We start from the raw sequence: 15,962 nt of genomic DNA, 5'->3' as shown, positions 1-15,962 counted from the left end.
CATGGTATATTATGATTAGGTAATGTCATTCTTGTCTCGTATAATAAGTGATCACTTCTAAGTAGCTTCGTTGGTGTTTGATTTGCGAGTTCGCAGACCGCATCGCGAGTTTATAAATTTTCCAACACCGCCTTAAAATTTGTTCACTCTATGGATTTAGTATCACTGAAGGTTCCAAAAAAAAGTTATAAGATCCGAAGGTTCATTTTTTTTAATTATAATAATAATTGACGAGACGTTCAGCTGATTGTAAGAGATATGCCCTGCCCATTACAATGCAGTGCAGCTCAGGATTCTTAAGAACTCGGAGCGGCACTAAAATTGCACTGAACGTCCTGCTCGTCTCATCCCTCATTTTCATAAAAAAAAAAATTTTCATGCTTTGCACTCGCATCATCAATTTGCTCATAATACACGTAACTGAACAGTTGCACAGTAACAGCTGTATTCGCACATAGAGCTCAGCAAACGGCGATACATCCTTACACAATGTATACAATAATGATCTCTGTAAAGTGTCGTAAGTGTGTGACCTCTGTATTTGACTCTACTTATCCAATCAGTTCTGGCTGTCCACAGGAACAACAACACATTGATGTCGCAGTTGATGACTAAACAGTAGCATCCGTTTCAATATTTATTTGTCAAATATAAATAATCATCTATTACAACTATCACAACTGTTTCGATATTTATAGAAGAGGAGAACAAACGAGTGTACTGATCGTCTGATGTTAAGTGATCACCGCCACCGACATTCTCCTGCAATACTACGTCACGTCACTTGTCACGTCCGTGTTGAGCTTCGAGTTTCATGGATCGAGCTGAAAGTAAAGGTCCCGGTGCTGGATCCGAGGCAGGAAGAGGCGAGTATTTTTTCTTTGGCCTGATTTTGCATATTGATGTAGGGCTCAAAGAGAACTCACGTTAATTCCTCAGATTAAGTTAAATGAAATACAGTCCACTTAAATATATTAATAATGAAACACCAGCGCCAGTTGTTTTCCGTTCGAATTGTATTTTCCGAAATAGGAGGAAAGATGAGTATACTGATCATCTGACGACAAAAATGTATACAAAAACTTAACAAATTATATGCCTTCCTCGAGAACCACGCTAACCATTGGTAAAAACAGCATAAAAATCAATGCAGTTGTTTATGTCAATTTTATCGCGAACAGACAGACAGACCCGGCGGAAGACTTTATTTATAATATGTAGTGATATTGATTATTTAGAACATTCATGGACATTGATTACATTTTGACACACGCCATATCTAAGCTATTAGCTGTATATAATAATAAAATCTAAGCTATTTCTTCTTCTTCTTCGTCGTTACACTCTTGACAGTGCGGTCGTGATCATCACGAAGTGGAATCTTTTGGGGCAGATGTGATGCGCCCCACGTGACTTCGCCACTTTTCCCTGCTGGCCGACAGTCTTGTGCACTCATTCAATGGACCGGACTTGATTAGGTCGGTCCAACGCATGGGTGACCGTCCCCACCCTGTGGTACCCTCCACTTTGCCTTGAACGACAAGGCGCTCAATGCATTCGCGCCGCTCGCGCCGGGAGACGTGTCCGAAGAACTTAAGAATGCGACTCTGTATTAACACCGAAAGGCGTTGTTTTATTCCAAGTTCTTGGAGAATGGAGACGTTGGTGCGAAACTCGGTCCATGAAACTCCTACCATTCTCCTCCAGCACCACATCTCCAGAGCATCAATTTTCTTTTTCTCGGCTTGTCGCAACGTCCACGTCTCTGCAGCATACAAAAATATGGGAAAAACAAGTGTTTGGACGAGCCGGATGTTCGTGGCTTTTGTTATGTTTCTGTTCTTCCATTCCTATTTTTTTCAATTTGTCCATCACAGTTCTTGCTATCGCCATACGGCGCTTTACTTCATCTATGCATCCTCCATTGTTTGAGATTAAAGCACCAAGATATACGTAAGTTTGCACGACTTTGCAGTTCCCAATCTGCGTGAGGTTGGGTGAGTTAATGTTGATTCGATCTACAATCATCACCTTGGTTTTACTGCGGTTAATCTGTAATACCAAACTCCAAACTCTAGACTCCCGCGCTCCATTTTGAGAAGTAGTTCTTCCATATAACTTACACTGGTGGCAAACAAAGTAGTATCATCTGCGTAGCGCAAATTTGATATTTTGTATCCGCCAATAGTAACACCATCCGTCCAGTCTTCGAGAGTAATGCTCATTATGAGTTCTGTGTAAACATTCAACAGAAGCGGTGATATTATGCATCCTTGGCGAACGCCTGCGCTGGGATGGAAGTTTTTTGACAGGAAATCATCTGTTCGCACCGATGCAGTTCCATCTTCATAAAGGCGTCTGAGAAGATGAACTAAGTGTTTTGGTGTACCCATGTCTAGCAAAACATTCCATAGTTTAGGTAATTTTATAGAGTCAAACGCCTTCGAGAAGTCAACGAAGCATATGTAAGTTGGCTTGTTGAACTCTCGTGCCTACTCAATAATCTGGCGAACAATTAGGATCTGCTCACGTGTACCCTTCCCTTTAACAAATCCCGCCTGTTCTTGTGCTATCTCCTTGGACTAGTAGGTCTTCAGTCATTCATTCAGAATGTGTAACATTATTTTGCTTGCGTGAGATATTAGTGCAATAAGGCGGTAGTTGCTACACTTCTTGGTAGAACCCTTTTTATGAAGTTGAATGAAAACCGTATGAGTCCATTCTGTTGGCCATATTCCCGACTGCCATATCTTGTTGCAGATGATGTGGAATATATTAACACCGACATCGTCTAGAGCCCGATCGTCTCGATCGGGATAGCATCTCTTCCGGTAGCCTTCCCATTTTTGAGATGCTTTATGGCGGCGCTGACTAAGCTATTTAGCTAGAGGTTATACAATTTGAATAAGTTTGGGTGGGCGTTAATACGTTTTGCGTAAGAGTTGGGTTTATTAAGTATCTCCTGTTTGACCATTGGTACTTTCAGGTCGCAGTGAAGTTGAATGTTAGACCAAGGTGAATTCGTAATGATCGCATTTTAGACTGAAAGTGTTGGAGGATTTCCAGATTTGAATTTGATGCACTTCCCCATAGCTCAACTCCACAGGACCACATAGGCTTAAATATAATACATTTATATAAGAGTAATTTATTACAGACTGACAATTTTGAGTGTCGTGGCATAAGCCAGTACATCTATCTGAGTTGTATACCAAGTGATATTCTTTTAATGAAATTATGTGTTTTTCATGTCAGTCTTGAGTAAAGGCCATGAGTATACCCAAATATCGCAGTGAGGTATTTGATTGTTATTCAATTAGACTGGAGGGAATGAGCCGTGTCTATGTGTGAAATTCGTTTGAGCAGATTAGGACTCATTCCGTTTGATTCGCCAGCCGCGCAGTCACACAGATATTAAGGCTTAGTTGCAGCATATTGGATGCAGTTTCCGGATCTTCATGAGCAACTACTAATACGGTGCCTACAAGCACATTTTTTGCTTTTAGAGTAGGTCAAACGTATATAATAGGTGTAAGACTGAACCCATATATAAGGTAGTGACCTTGCGGGACTCCTGCATTAATGTCATATATCTCAGATTTTCCTCACAGAAATTTACATAAAAATCATGTTAATTTGCTTACTGTACATACGACAGGCCAGCCTGGGACTAGATTATGATTATTTTATAGCGATAGAAATGACTGTACAATATTGTATATTTTTATTGAAAAGAGCGCAAAAAAAGAATGCTGGGAGAGTTTCTTGCGCCGCTTCTTCTCTCTCAGACCTCCATTTATTTTCGAAGCGGTAGTAGTATCTAGTATATTAGAAATGACATCAAAAATAATTCTAAAGGAATCAATTTTGAGAAAATAAATGCCTTTTACGGCTTTTTGCGTAACATATTTACTGACACTAAAATGTAAATATCAAATGAAAAATTAATTAACGTCTTTATTATCTAAGATTAATTATATGGATACAGTATTCGGCCCGAGGCTGCTAGTCTCATCTGAGAAGTTGGTGCAACGAATGCAGAACGGATGCACCAGATTCTGTTTAATCATACCATGGAGGGCACATGTGACACCGTTTCTTAATCAAAACTTTTGGATCAACATGATGCACCGTCGTGAACTGCGGCGTCTCTTCTGTTCCGGGTCATAAATCATCAAACACCGTCTTATCTGAGCACATAGTTAAAATTATTGGCAGCAAGCAGGCCTCAATGTTCTCGGCAATGCTCGTTGCAACTAGAAACAGAGAGGCATTTCTCTGTTGCATTTAAAGGCAGTTTCCGATATGCCGCGACCAAATGTTGGAATAATATTCCACCAACAATACGGAGCCAGCGTAGGTTACATAGTTTTAAAAATAAATTAATGAAATTTCTTTTTGACATCAGTGCAATCTAGTTTGCTCGTAGAATGTTTAAAAGAATAATGACTTCTTTGTAATATAGTTTTTGTGCTGCTAACGAAGGTATGATGAAAGAATTCAATAAAATTTTCCTTTATTCCGACATAAAATATGTTTCAATTTGAAACAGATTCAAACATGTTCAAATTGAAACAGTCACAAAATATACATATTTGGTAAATTCTAACTTATTCTAAACAGACCTGGAGTTTCCATTAAATTACAAAAATATAAAAAAATTGTGCTACAGGCAATACATAAATATAGTTACTACAACAAGATGATAACGATTGTCTAAGATCATTGTGTTTAAAATATAAATAAACTTAACAAGAATTAACTCTTAACTAAATATATTTAACTACATAAATATTTTGTGCTATATTCAATTCTATATAGTGATAAAGAGCAATGAAATTTAACAAGACTATTACAAATTATGTTAGGTATATGTTTACGTACATCATCTGATAAAAGTTATAAATCATACAAAATTATGAAAGAAATGAGTAAGGTGAGTAATGACATGGGCGTGCGCTACGTGACATTCGTGTGTGACGTCATTTGTTGGTCCCACTGGAAGATCAGCGCTGGTTGCACCTACCTCTGCTATATAGCACTGGACTGTCGGCTGTCAAAGTACTTTTGTGCCTTTTTGATAGTCGCCATTTTGGCGCTGTTGCCCCTGTAGCGAGAGTCTGCGGTACTAAAACTAGTGATGACAACCTCAGCAAACATCGATAGATGGTGGGACACTATTTACAAAAAAAAATTGTGTACTTTATAAAGTTGATTCTTGAAGTATAAATAACACGAAAAACGAACGAAATTAATTCCAAATACAAAAATACTTCAGAGTATTGTACGTTCCCTCGCAGCCATTTGTATTCTACGTCAAAATTAGTTCTCTGGACGCTTGGGAGTGGCGCTTCAAATAGGCACTAAAATTTTCTGACAAACATTTGGAACAGCCTGTCCAGTGGTATTGATACAGGTCAATGGCTGGTTGCGATAGTAATCAGCATTATTCTAAGTGTGACCAATTTGTGAAAAACGCTGCAACGTAAATAATATGATTCGAGAATTGTTTTTGTTTGTGTTTGTTCTATATTGTGATGGAAATATTAAATTAAAAGGTATTTATTTTCTCAAAATTGATTCCGTTAGAATACTTTTTGATGTCATTTATAATATACTAGATACTACTACCGCTACGGAAATAAATGGCGCTCAGAGAGAGCAAGAAACTCTCCAGTAGTCTTTTTTGCGCTCTTTTTAGTAAAATATAGAATATTGTACTGTCATTGCTATAATTGCTATATCATTGCTATAACTAAAAGATAATCATAAACTAGGTGCAGGCTGTCCGATCACTTAGTTATTCAGCTGTTGAGTAGTAGGATTTACGAGAAAGCCATTTTTTAATAAAACATTCAAATTAATTTATAGATACTGCCTGAGCAGTGGCTGGGACTTTATTATTTATTTATTTATTTATAGGACAACCAGTAGTTGTTACATTCTAATATGCTTAAAATATATCAAATATTAACAAATAATGAGTTGAATGTACAACAAATTAAGGTGTCACAACATGCACAGAAAACAATTATATAAAATAAAACAAAAATTATAAAATCAAGATATGAATTTGAAAAGAAGGAAAAAAAAGAAGAAGAAGAATATTAATCATATTTTGGCGCCTAACAATCTCGTAATATTTTTTTAAAAGCAGGTAAAGAATCTTTAAAAATATCTACTTCACCACAGATGGAGTTATAAGTTCTTGATAGACGTGGTATGGGAGAAAATTGCTTAAGGTTAGTTTTGGCAAATGGCTGATGGAACAGGCCAGCTCCGACTTGCGCACGCCTTGGTACTCGGCGGGGAACTCGTAAGCTGATGGAGTGCACGAGTGATGGACTGTCGAACTGATTTCTAATTATTTTGTATAAAAATATTAGATCTAGCATTTGTCGTCGAACAGAAAGACTTTTCAAGTTAAAGTGTCTCAACTTATCGCAGTACGATGGCAATTGCTTATGTACCCCACAAGAAAAAGCAAGGTGCCATAAGAACCGTTTTTGAATGCGTTCAACTCTTAGTTGGTGAATGTTGTATTGAGGAGACCAAACGATGCTACAGTATTCTAGATTACTGCGCACATAAGCATTATACAGGGTTATTTTAGTTGTTGGATTGCGGAATTTTTTACAGTTACGGATGATGAAGCCTAGCATTTTGGAAGATTTATTAATAACATTATCAATATGAGGCAGAAACGTTAATTTGTTATCAAAAAAAACCCCTAAGTCTCTAATATCAGTTTTATCCTCTAGAATTAAACCATTAATGCTATATTGAGTTCTGAGTATATCGCGGTTGCGAGTGAATGTGATAGAGTAACATTTACCTGTGTTCAATATCATTTTATTACTAGTACACCATTTGTATATTGCATTAAGATCTTCTTGTAATAAATCGCAATCTAAAGGGCTTGTTATAGTTCTGCATAACTTAAGGTCATCTGCAAAGAGATAAGTGCTACTGTGTTGGATGTGAGAGTATAGAAGAAGATATGAGAGTATAGAGTATAAAAGTGTATACATTTATTTAAGTGTATATATTTTTTTTATTATGTATCTTATCAAGCCTTCTAGAATAAATTACAAGCAATCACTTATTTCTAGTGTTATAATAATGAATATCACTATAAAGAGCAAAAAGGTTACTTTTGTGTTTGTTGCAAATAAATATACTTCTATTTCTTTCAATTTTTCTATAAGAGGACTTCTGATAAATCATATCGGGTTATATTTGGTATTCTATAATAGTTATTTATGCAACTGTTGTGTAATAAGGGGTATTAAAACACGAATGTGGATTTCACGAGGCGAAGCCGAGTGTGATAATTGTATCACATGAGTGTTTTATTACCTAATTATCAACAGTTGCATACAATACTTTATCTACACCCAGAATATGAATACTCTAAAAGTTTCTGGAACAGTTAGCTTACTGCTAACATTGAAACACCAGTCCTAGTAGTAGCCTCATATCATTCATTACTATACTATACAAATAAACTTAGTATTAATGTATCAATTATTTATTTTAGTAGTAATTTACATTTTGTATAGTGCAATAATTAAAATTCACTCGAATATTCAGCGTTTAAAATGAATCGCTCATTTTTTGTAAACAAAATAAAAATATCGAAGAAAAATGGCGGGGATTCGAATAACCTACTTTTTTTTACGGCGCGCGACTTCTGGTAGTGTGGAACGCGCATAAACGATAATGTTCTTTTTTTGAAATTCATACAGATACCACGCACCGAGCTATAAGAATGTGGCTGTCTGTTGAAACTCTTTGCGCATGAAGGGATCGAAAAAAACATAGGAGTGTTCAAATTCAGTACAACATTACAACACTCGTTTGGATGATGTAATGGTTATTAGAACATTGGGTGTTTTAATGTTGGCAATAAGCTAACTGTTACAGAATCTTTAATAGAGGATTTAAAGCATTGGTGTAGATGAAGATTCTTACGCACAATCTACACCAGCTATCTTTGCATTAAAATGTGAAGTTTCTAATACATAAATGTGAGCTAAAGCATAAAATATATTCATACCGTGACCTACGTTACAACAAATATACCAAGTTATTGTTGTTGTAACATCAACGTGCAGTATTGTGTGTGAGTAAAATTAGCAATGCTGACACTTGACAGTACTATAACGTACAAGCCTTTCATGTTTTCAACAGTTTATCATCTAAACTAATATGATAAAGAGGAAACATTTGTGTTTTTGTATGTATGTTTGCAATATTTTCAAACAAAAACTACTGGAACAATTTCAAAAATTCTTTCGTCATTAGAAACTTGAATCTTCACTGAGTTACATAGGTTATATACATAGCTACATACACTATATACAAACATTTAAAAATAGGGATCTCTAATAAAAATTCAATAATATAACCCAAGGTAGAAAAAAGTAGTCATAAAAATCTGTCATCGCGTGCGCTGCCTAAACTATTAATGATAGAACAATAAAAAATCTATAATATTATGCGTGGGGCACATTAAAAGTTTTGCACTTTTAGCTAATCGGAACTATTTGAATTTCGAATGTTATATATTTTGAAACGTTTCGTTTCGTTGCAACGTAATAAAAAAAGCAATTGGCGGGAAATCATTTGTCCATTTTTTTTTAACACACATCAAAGTATTACGTACGCAACGAAAATTAAGGAATTAAGTCGAAAAGATTTTAGAGCGATGATTTTTTATGATTTTTAAAGTTCTCTCTCTCCGCAAGACTGTGCGAAGACGAGCAGTCTTCAAAATGCTTTTGGGAGAGAAGCACCTTGCTTGAGCTCCGTGAGGCGAAGGTTTGCTGAATTTGAGAGAGGTCGGATTTCTTTACATGACATATTTCGTGAAGGGCGGCCTTCAACTGCCGTCAACGAAAATAATGTGACTACTGTTTAGCGGCTAATTGAAGAAAACCCGCAGATTACCTATGAGACATTTCGAGGACTATTGGGTATTGGTATGAGCCAAATTTAGAAACTTTTACATGAAGAATTGAAAATTCAGAAAATTTTTTTGTCGTTGGATACCTCATGAACTTATAGCGGAGTAGAAGCGGGCTCGCGTGGAATGGTGCTGACAGATGCTAATGAAGTACGACCACGGACATTCGATTCTATACTTTGATTTCTATATTTTCCCCAAAATCAAAAATTTGATGAGAGGTTTCACTTTTACCAATTCCGAAGAGGCAGTGATAGCGTTCAATCAGCACGTAGAAACCATGCCTTTAGATCTGTGGTCGGTGGTCCTCCTGTTTTAAAAAATGGATCGATCGATCGCATGAAAAATCGTTTAAAATGTAAAGGAGAGTATTTTGAAAAGCAATAAAAATAACTTGATGTTTTTTTTAATTACGCAAAACTTTTAATGTGACGTAGCTCACAGAACGTTTACTATCTACAAAAAAGTTTGCAATGCCATATGTCCATCTACTGTAGTTATGCCACTATCAGTAGTTTGTTACATTTTAAATGTTGATATAAGTGCCGACATTTATCAAACCATATTATTCATTCACCTGTATTAATCCTTATCCTGTTAAATAATATTTTTAAAGACCGTTTCAATACCAGTAAAATACTTTTTAAATTATTAAAATTGGATATTCCATTCAAAAGATATTACGAATTTAAAAATGTCGATTTATAGAAAATAAAATAATAACTAAGTGAAATAAATTTTGTATGTTAACAAAAGTAAATCTATTGTCCGAGGAGATCGGTATCTAAAAGAGTGGAACCGCGGGGCATTGGTTGTATTTCATAAATTTGATATTTTGTAAAAAGAATTGTTAAAAACGTTCATGTGCTGCAGATTACTATAATGTTTTTTACCGTTTCTATGCGGTATCATTAATTAGATTAGGAATGTAGCGACTGCCCTCGGGCTTTTTAATAGTAAATTTTATTGAACCAAATTATTATAGTATGATGAATCTATAAAAAAAACAAGAAGCCCTTTGTTTCTTGCGCCCATTCTTCTGAGGTGTGATCCATAAAACTTCGAATGTGTGGTAGTTTTTCAATTAAAATATTTGAATTTGTAGCAATAGTAGGTATCCTTACAACTAGTTGTTACAATACGAGGATATGATTCGACAGTGGTATATGGATGTTTTGTATTTTTTTTCTATAAGGAAAAGGGGGAGAAATGGGCGTACGGGTCACCCGATCTTAAAAATCAACGCCGCCCACATTCTCTAGCAATACCAGAGGAATCACAGGAAGGTGTTCGCGCCTTTTTTGAAGGTACCCATGTTGTATCGTCCCCAAAACACAGCACAAGGAGCTCGTTCCACAGCTTGGTTGTACGTGGAAGAAAAGTTCCTTGAAAACCGCACTGTGGAGGAACGCCACACATCCAGATCGTAAGGATGATATTCTAATTTGTGACGTATCGTGTGTAGGTGGAATACGGCGACAGGAATCAGGTCAAAGAGCTCTTCGGAGAACTTCCCGTGATAAATGCAGTAGAAGACACACAATTAAACGACGTCTTTACGCAACGCCAAGTGATCGAGTCGCTCATAGAGTACTGGATCCCCAGCTCTGCGTTGCACGCGGTCAAATGTCACGAGGTGAGTCACAAAGTATCGCCGTGATCTATTTATGACGTCCAGCTTCTTCAAAGCTTATTTGGCTTTGCTCTCCAGATGACCGCGGAATTGGTATTCGCTCGACATTTCAAGACCCAGTATTCCAATTTAAGGTCAGGTTTTAGCTAGGTGTTCTCGAAGAGCGGTGTTATGAGAAATGGTTTCTTTTAACTGCTAAATGCAAGAACTTGAGTCTTCTGGGAGTTAAATTGGATAAGGTTCATTTTACCCCATTCCGCGACCTTCTCAAGAGAGGACCCGATGAACGACACAAGTTTAATCCGGCACTGGTCGACGATTTCATTGATATGCACAAGAAACAGCCTTGGGGCACTCCGGCGTTCACGGGGTTCGGGTTCGGGGACTTTCGACAACGCATGCTGGGTCCAGTGAGGAAGCTGGAGGTCCACTTTCATAAACTCAATACTATGGGACCTGTAGACACACACATTGATGCGGGCGTGGTCCTCTAAATCTACACCCAGCCGGAGAGTAGACATGCCCCTACCCTCAAAATTGCCGAGACGGTGACAGCAGACATCCTCCCTAACGTATCTCGGCATAAAGCAAAAAATTTTGTACCCAGGGAGCGTCAGTACGATGTATAGCTCGGTCGAAATATCTGCTATTCCGTTAGGGAACACAGGCGGATTGCTCTTTCTCGAGGTGGTGGTGCACGTCGTTTAAATTAAATAGCATAAACGATTTTCTTGATGATACGACAGGCTGGGAATGAAGCGAACACCCTCAGGATCTTTAATTATAAATGTTTATTGTACGATATTAAATTATAATCCATATTTTTATTAAAAAAAACCCGCTGAGTTTCTTGCGCCCGTTCTTGTCAGGTCTGAGGCAGTCCATTTTGAATGGGTGGTAGTTATGGACGTTCAATAAGTGATTTTGAATCCTATTTTGATTAAAAATATTTAAATTTGAAATTTTAATTTTATTAAAACTTTTAGAATGCCTGAACAGTGGCTGTGACTTTATTATAAAAGTGTTTTTACCCTTAAAGCTATTATGTTTCTTACGAAGCCTACTAGAATTAGTTACAAGCAATCCCTTATTTCTTGTGTTATAATAATGAAAACCACTATTCTTGTAAACGTATAAAACGAAACCATAGAAATATTTGCATGTCTCTCAAGACGAAACATGTGCCTAGTAACAACTTTACTTGTGAATGTTTATGGCAAATAAAGAACTTTGACTTTTGACTTTATACAATGAACAGTCATAATATTTATTTCTTTAATTTTTTCTTGAGTGACTATCTATAACCAAGCTGATATAAAGCACAAACTGCTAGCTCTCTTTTGCAGTGAAAACAATATTTTAATGTCAGCATGACGTCACTGTAAAATACCGTACGTCATGATGTTGTGGAAATAACTAATAAAAAGGACTACTAACGCCATCTTTATACAAAGGTGTAAACTAGTAAGACATACATTTCGGAAATTCGCAGCCGTCTTGACTGTTTCATATAGAGGGCATTGCATAATCTTTAGTTTTTAATGTGTGTTAATTCTTAATCCGTATCCCACATATATTTGCATAGCATAAATTGGACGTTTTAATGTTCAATATATTAAATTAATATTAATATAAAAGTATGTATATCAATTTATAGTAAATTCTGCTAAATGTGCTTCTCAACGCTAGATGGCAGCAGCTGTGATAGCAATGATAATAATTTAATCCTTTTGTAATCAAGATATTAATATTATTTATTTATTCTGTTGGTTAGTTGTTCTGTACATAATAAATAAAATACTGTTTGTTATGAATTTGTTAAGGATATATAATATCTATAATTATTTCGTAAAATGTGCTTCCTGTTTCTTTAGTGAAACAGTTTCACAAGAGAGTTGTCAAGCCGTGCGTCAAAAAATTCTCTCAAAGAAACTACCTATGTCCATACAAAACAAATATTGGGAAATCTATTTAATTTTCGGTCCCGAATCGAAGAAGGTTTCAGGTTGGACTAAACTGCACTCCATGAATCCCACTCCGTTAAAATCCGTCAAAAATTTTCCCATGGAAAGAGTGCGTGCTTCTATTGATAACTGGCCCAATGATATTATAGTTTTAAAAGTAAATATCGTTGAACTTTCCTCGTTTAAAGGACTGTTTTTCAGGCAATGGAGACCACTTCGAATAAGCTTTTTTAAGTTGTTTTATATTTATGTATAAAGCTATCACACTGTAGAAGTAATAATTAATGTTATTTGCACTAGAATTTTTTTTCTTTGTTTAAGTATTTATGGCAAAACTAGGTAAGTATATATAGTTACAAGCCTACCATGGCTGACACCGACTCCAAAAATAACAATAATTGTAACTAAAATTAGATTAATTAATTAATTATTAAACAATCTAATTAGATTGATTAGATTGTTTAATAATACACAATATTATTTTTACTTTTTAGTGCACTTTATATCTATTGTTTTGGAATAGCTTTTTTAAGTTTAAGTCTTACTTTTTCAATGAATCTGAAGTACTAACTCACTAACTAATAATTATGTGTATCAAAGTATGTGTAACCTACTATCCTTTGCAATGCAGCAATGAACGTAGGCGCATTGCAATTTGATTACAGACAGAAATTCTGCCAAAGATCGCACCCTTACTGTAAGTCGTTAAGGAGATCCATTAATCATTAATTCGACTACGACTATTACTTGACCATAACGACGTTACGGTAGATGACTCAAATATCCGAATAGCATAAAAAAGATTCGACCAAGCATCGCTAATTTGTTCCTAAGAATTATAGCCTTCCGTTACTTTGTCATGGTTCCCATAATCAGAACATAACCAAACTCTCCTTTGATGTATATACTTTCTAATAAAAAAGGGTCATCGAAATCGGTTGGACCGATATGGAGTTTAGAGAAAAAGCAACTTTAATCCTTTTATGGTTTTCTCATGGATGCCATTATCCAATCAGGACCAAACATTGCAATGGAAACACAGGAACCAGCTTTCAAATAAAATAAGAATCATTAAAATCGGTTTACCCAGTTGAAAGTTCTGATGTAACAAACATATAAAAAGCATACCTTTTTGAAGTCGGTTAAAAATTAAATAAAGGACCATCTACAACTAAACTGATATATTATAGGTATCACGAACAGCTTTCTATTGCAGACGAGTATTAAAATAGATATAATAATAAAAGCAGCATGACCCCATAGGGAAATATGATTTGAAATATACCTAGTGATGAAGCCGGAGTAACATTAGTTTATTAAGTAATGTTTTTATCAGTAGGAGATGATAAGTGGACTAGTTTGTGGCGTGTGATACGGCGACTTATGAACAACTCTTTCAATGAGAGACCGGTGGAAGGTACAAACTCTAGAAACCTTTTTTTTATGAAAATAAGGGATGAGACGAGCAAGACGTTCAGCTGATGGTGATTGATGCGCCTTGCCCATTAGAATGCAATGCCGCTCAGGATTCTTGAAAAGCCTTAAAAAATCTGAGCGGCACTACAACTGCGCTCGTCACCTTGAGACATAAGATGTTAAGTCTTATTTGCCCAGTAATTTCACTAGCTACGGCGCCCTTCAGACCGAAACACAGTAATGCTTACACATTATTACTTCACGGCAGAAAAAGGCGCCGTTGTGGTACCCATAATCTAGCCGGCATCCTGTGCAAAGGAGCCTCGCATTGGTAAATAAACCTACTTAAGTCAATGAAGTCTTTAAACCTACGTAACTACAAGGGATCAAGACATTTTGTTTCAACTATATTTGTTGGAATGGTTAAGGTATGATATTAAATAAGTTAATAATTAAAATAAACCCATTAAATCCCATATAAGGTATATAGTAGCAGCGAGTCGAGGCACAGTCGTCAATACGACCGCAATCAATTATTTGAACAAAGTGTTCCAATTAGACGAGCGACGCCCGATGTGTTAACTAGTTCACCGGAATATGACACTAATCTCCGACACGCGACATGCCGAGGTGGGTGCTGGAGATTACAGACGGGCGGCGGTACCGCCTAGCGTTTATAGATTTACTGATCAATATTTTAGTAAATTTTTTTAGGCTAGGTTATGGGTACCAATACGGTACCTATTTCTGCCGTGAAGCAGTAATGTGTAAGCATTAATGTGTTTCAGTCTGAAGGGCACCGTAGCTAGTGAAATTACTGGGCAAATGAGACTTAACATCTTATGTCTCAATTTGACGAATGCAATTGTATTGCAACTCAGAATCTTTGGGCTTTTCAAGAATTCCGAGTGGCACTGCATTGTAATTGGCAGGGCGTTTCAATTACCATTCGCTGAACGTCTTGTTCGCCTCGTCTCTTATTTTCATTTAAATAAACCAGACCCATCTGGTCAGACCACACTCAACGTCACCGCCACGTTTCCAACACTCAACTCTAAAGTCCAAAATGTTCAAGTGATAGTGAAGACTATGTTGATGAAATATTATGCAGTAAGGAAAATAATGTTTCTTATGATTCACAAATTTAAAATAGCGAGAGATCGATATTGATAACTATTAGTTAAATATAATTCGTGCGTGGTAGATATTTGGAAGAGCAAATTTAACTACTATGATCTTTTTTTAATTGTAATTCAGGATACTAATGAACTCATTACATCAATTCAATGTATCTTAATAACATTAGCACTCCGAATGGTCCTTGGTTAAAACTGCTTAATCGTTTTTCCTCAAAATTGATTCCTTTAGAATTATTTTTATTCGTGTCTTATTGAATTCGTAAATTGAAATGTAATCTTACTTTTATTTAATTTACCATGATTAATTACTAAAGCGCTTCATCCTTATGATTTTCCCTATCGAATGATATCATAAAAACGACGAGTATTATTAAAGACCTTCATTTCCCTGGTCACCCTGAGAATATTGCTACTCCAACCGTAAAATCAAAAATCTTTAAATTAAGTTTTGTTTTTTTTTAATACAGCGATACAAATGCGATCAAAGCATACAAGAATTGATGACGAAACGTCAGTCAAACGGTTGGCTCACTTGGAAAGAACGCTCGCACGGAACGCGAGAGGTCGCGGGTTCGTGTTCAATCAATCCCAGAAGTGAGAGTTATCACTTATCACTTTAAAAACAAAATAAATTGTATAGATTTGCAAGAGCGACATCTCAAGTCAATTTCCTAATATGCAAATATTGAGGTTGAGCAGGTATCAACTGTAAAGTAGTCCAGAAGATGAAGCCACAAAATGAGAGTTGAACAAAGCATACAAGATTCTATAACGATACGTCACTCAAACGGTTGGCTCAATTGGAAAGAGCGCTCGCACGGAACGCGAGAGGTCGCGGGTTC

This window comes from Leptidea sinapis, chromosome 28 (genome assembly GCF_905404315.1).
Source record: "Leptidea sinapis chromosome 28, ilLepSina1.1, whole genome shotgun sequence".
NCBI lineage: Eukaryota > Metazoa > Arthropoda > Insecta > Lepidoptera > Pieridae > Leptidea > Leptidea sinapis.
The sequence above is the reverse complement of the archived record's forward strand: the minus strand, read 5'-3'. Positions refer to the sequence as shown.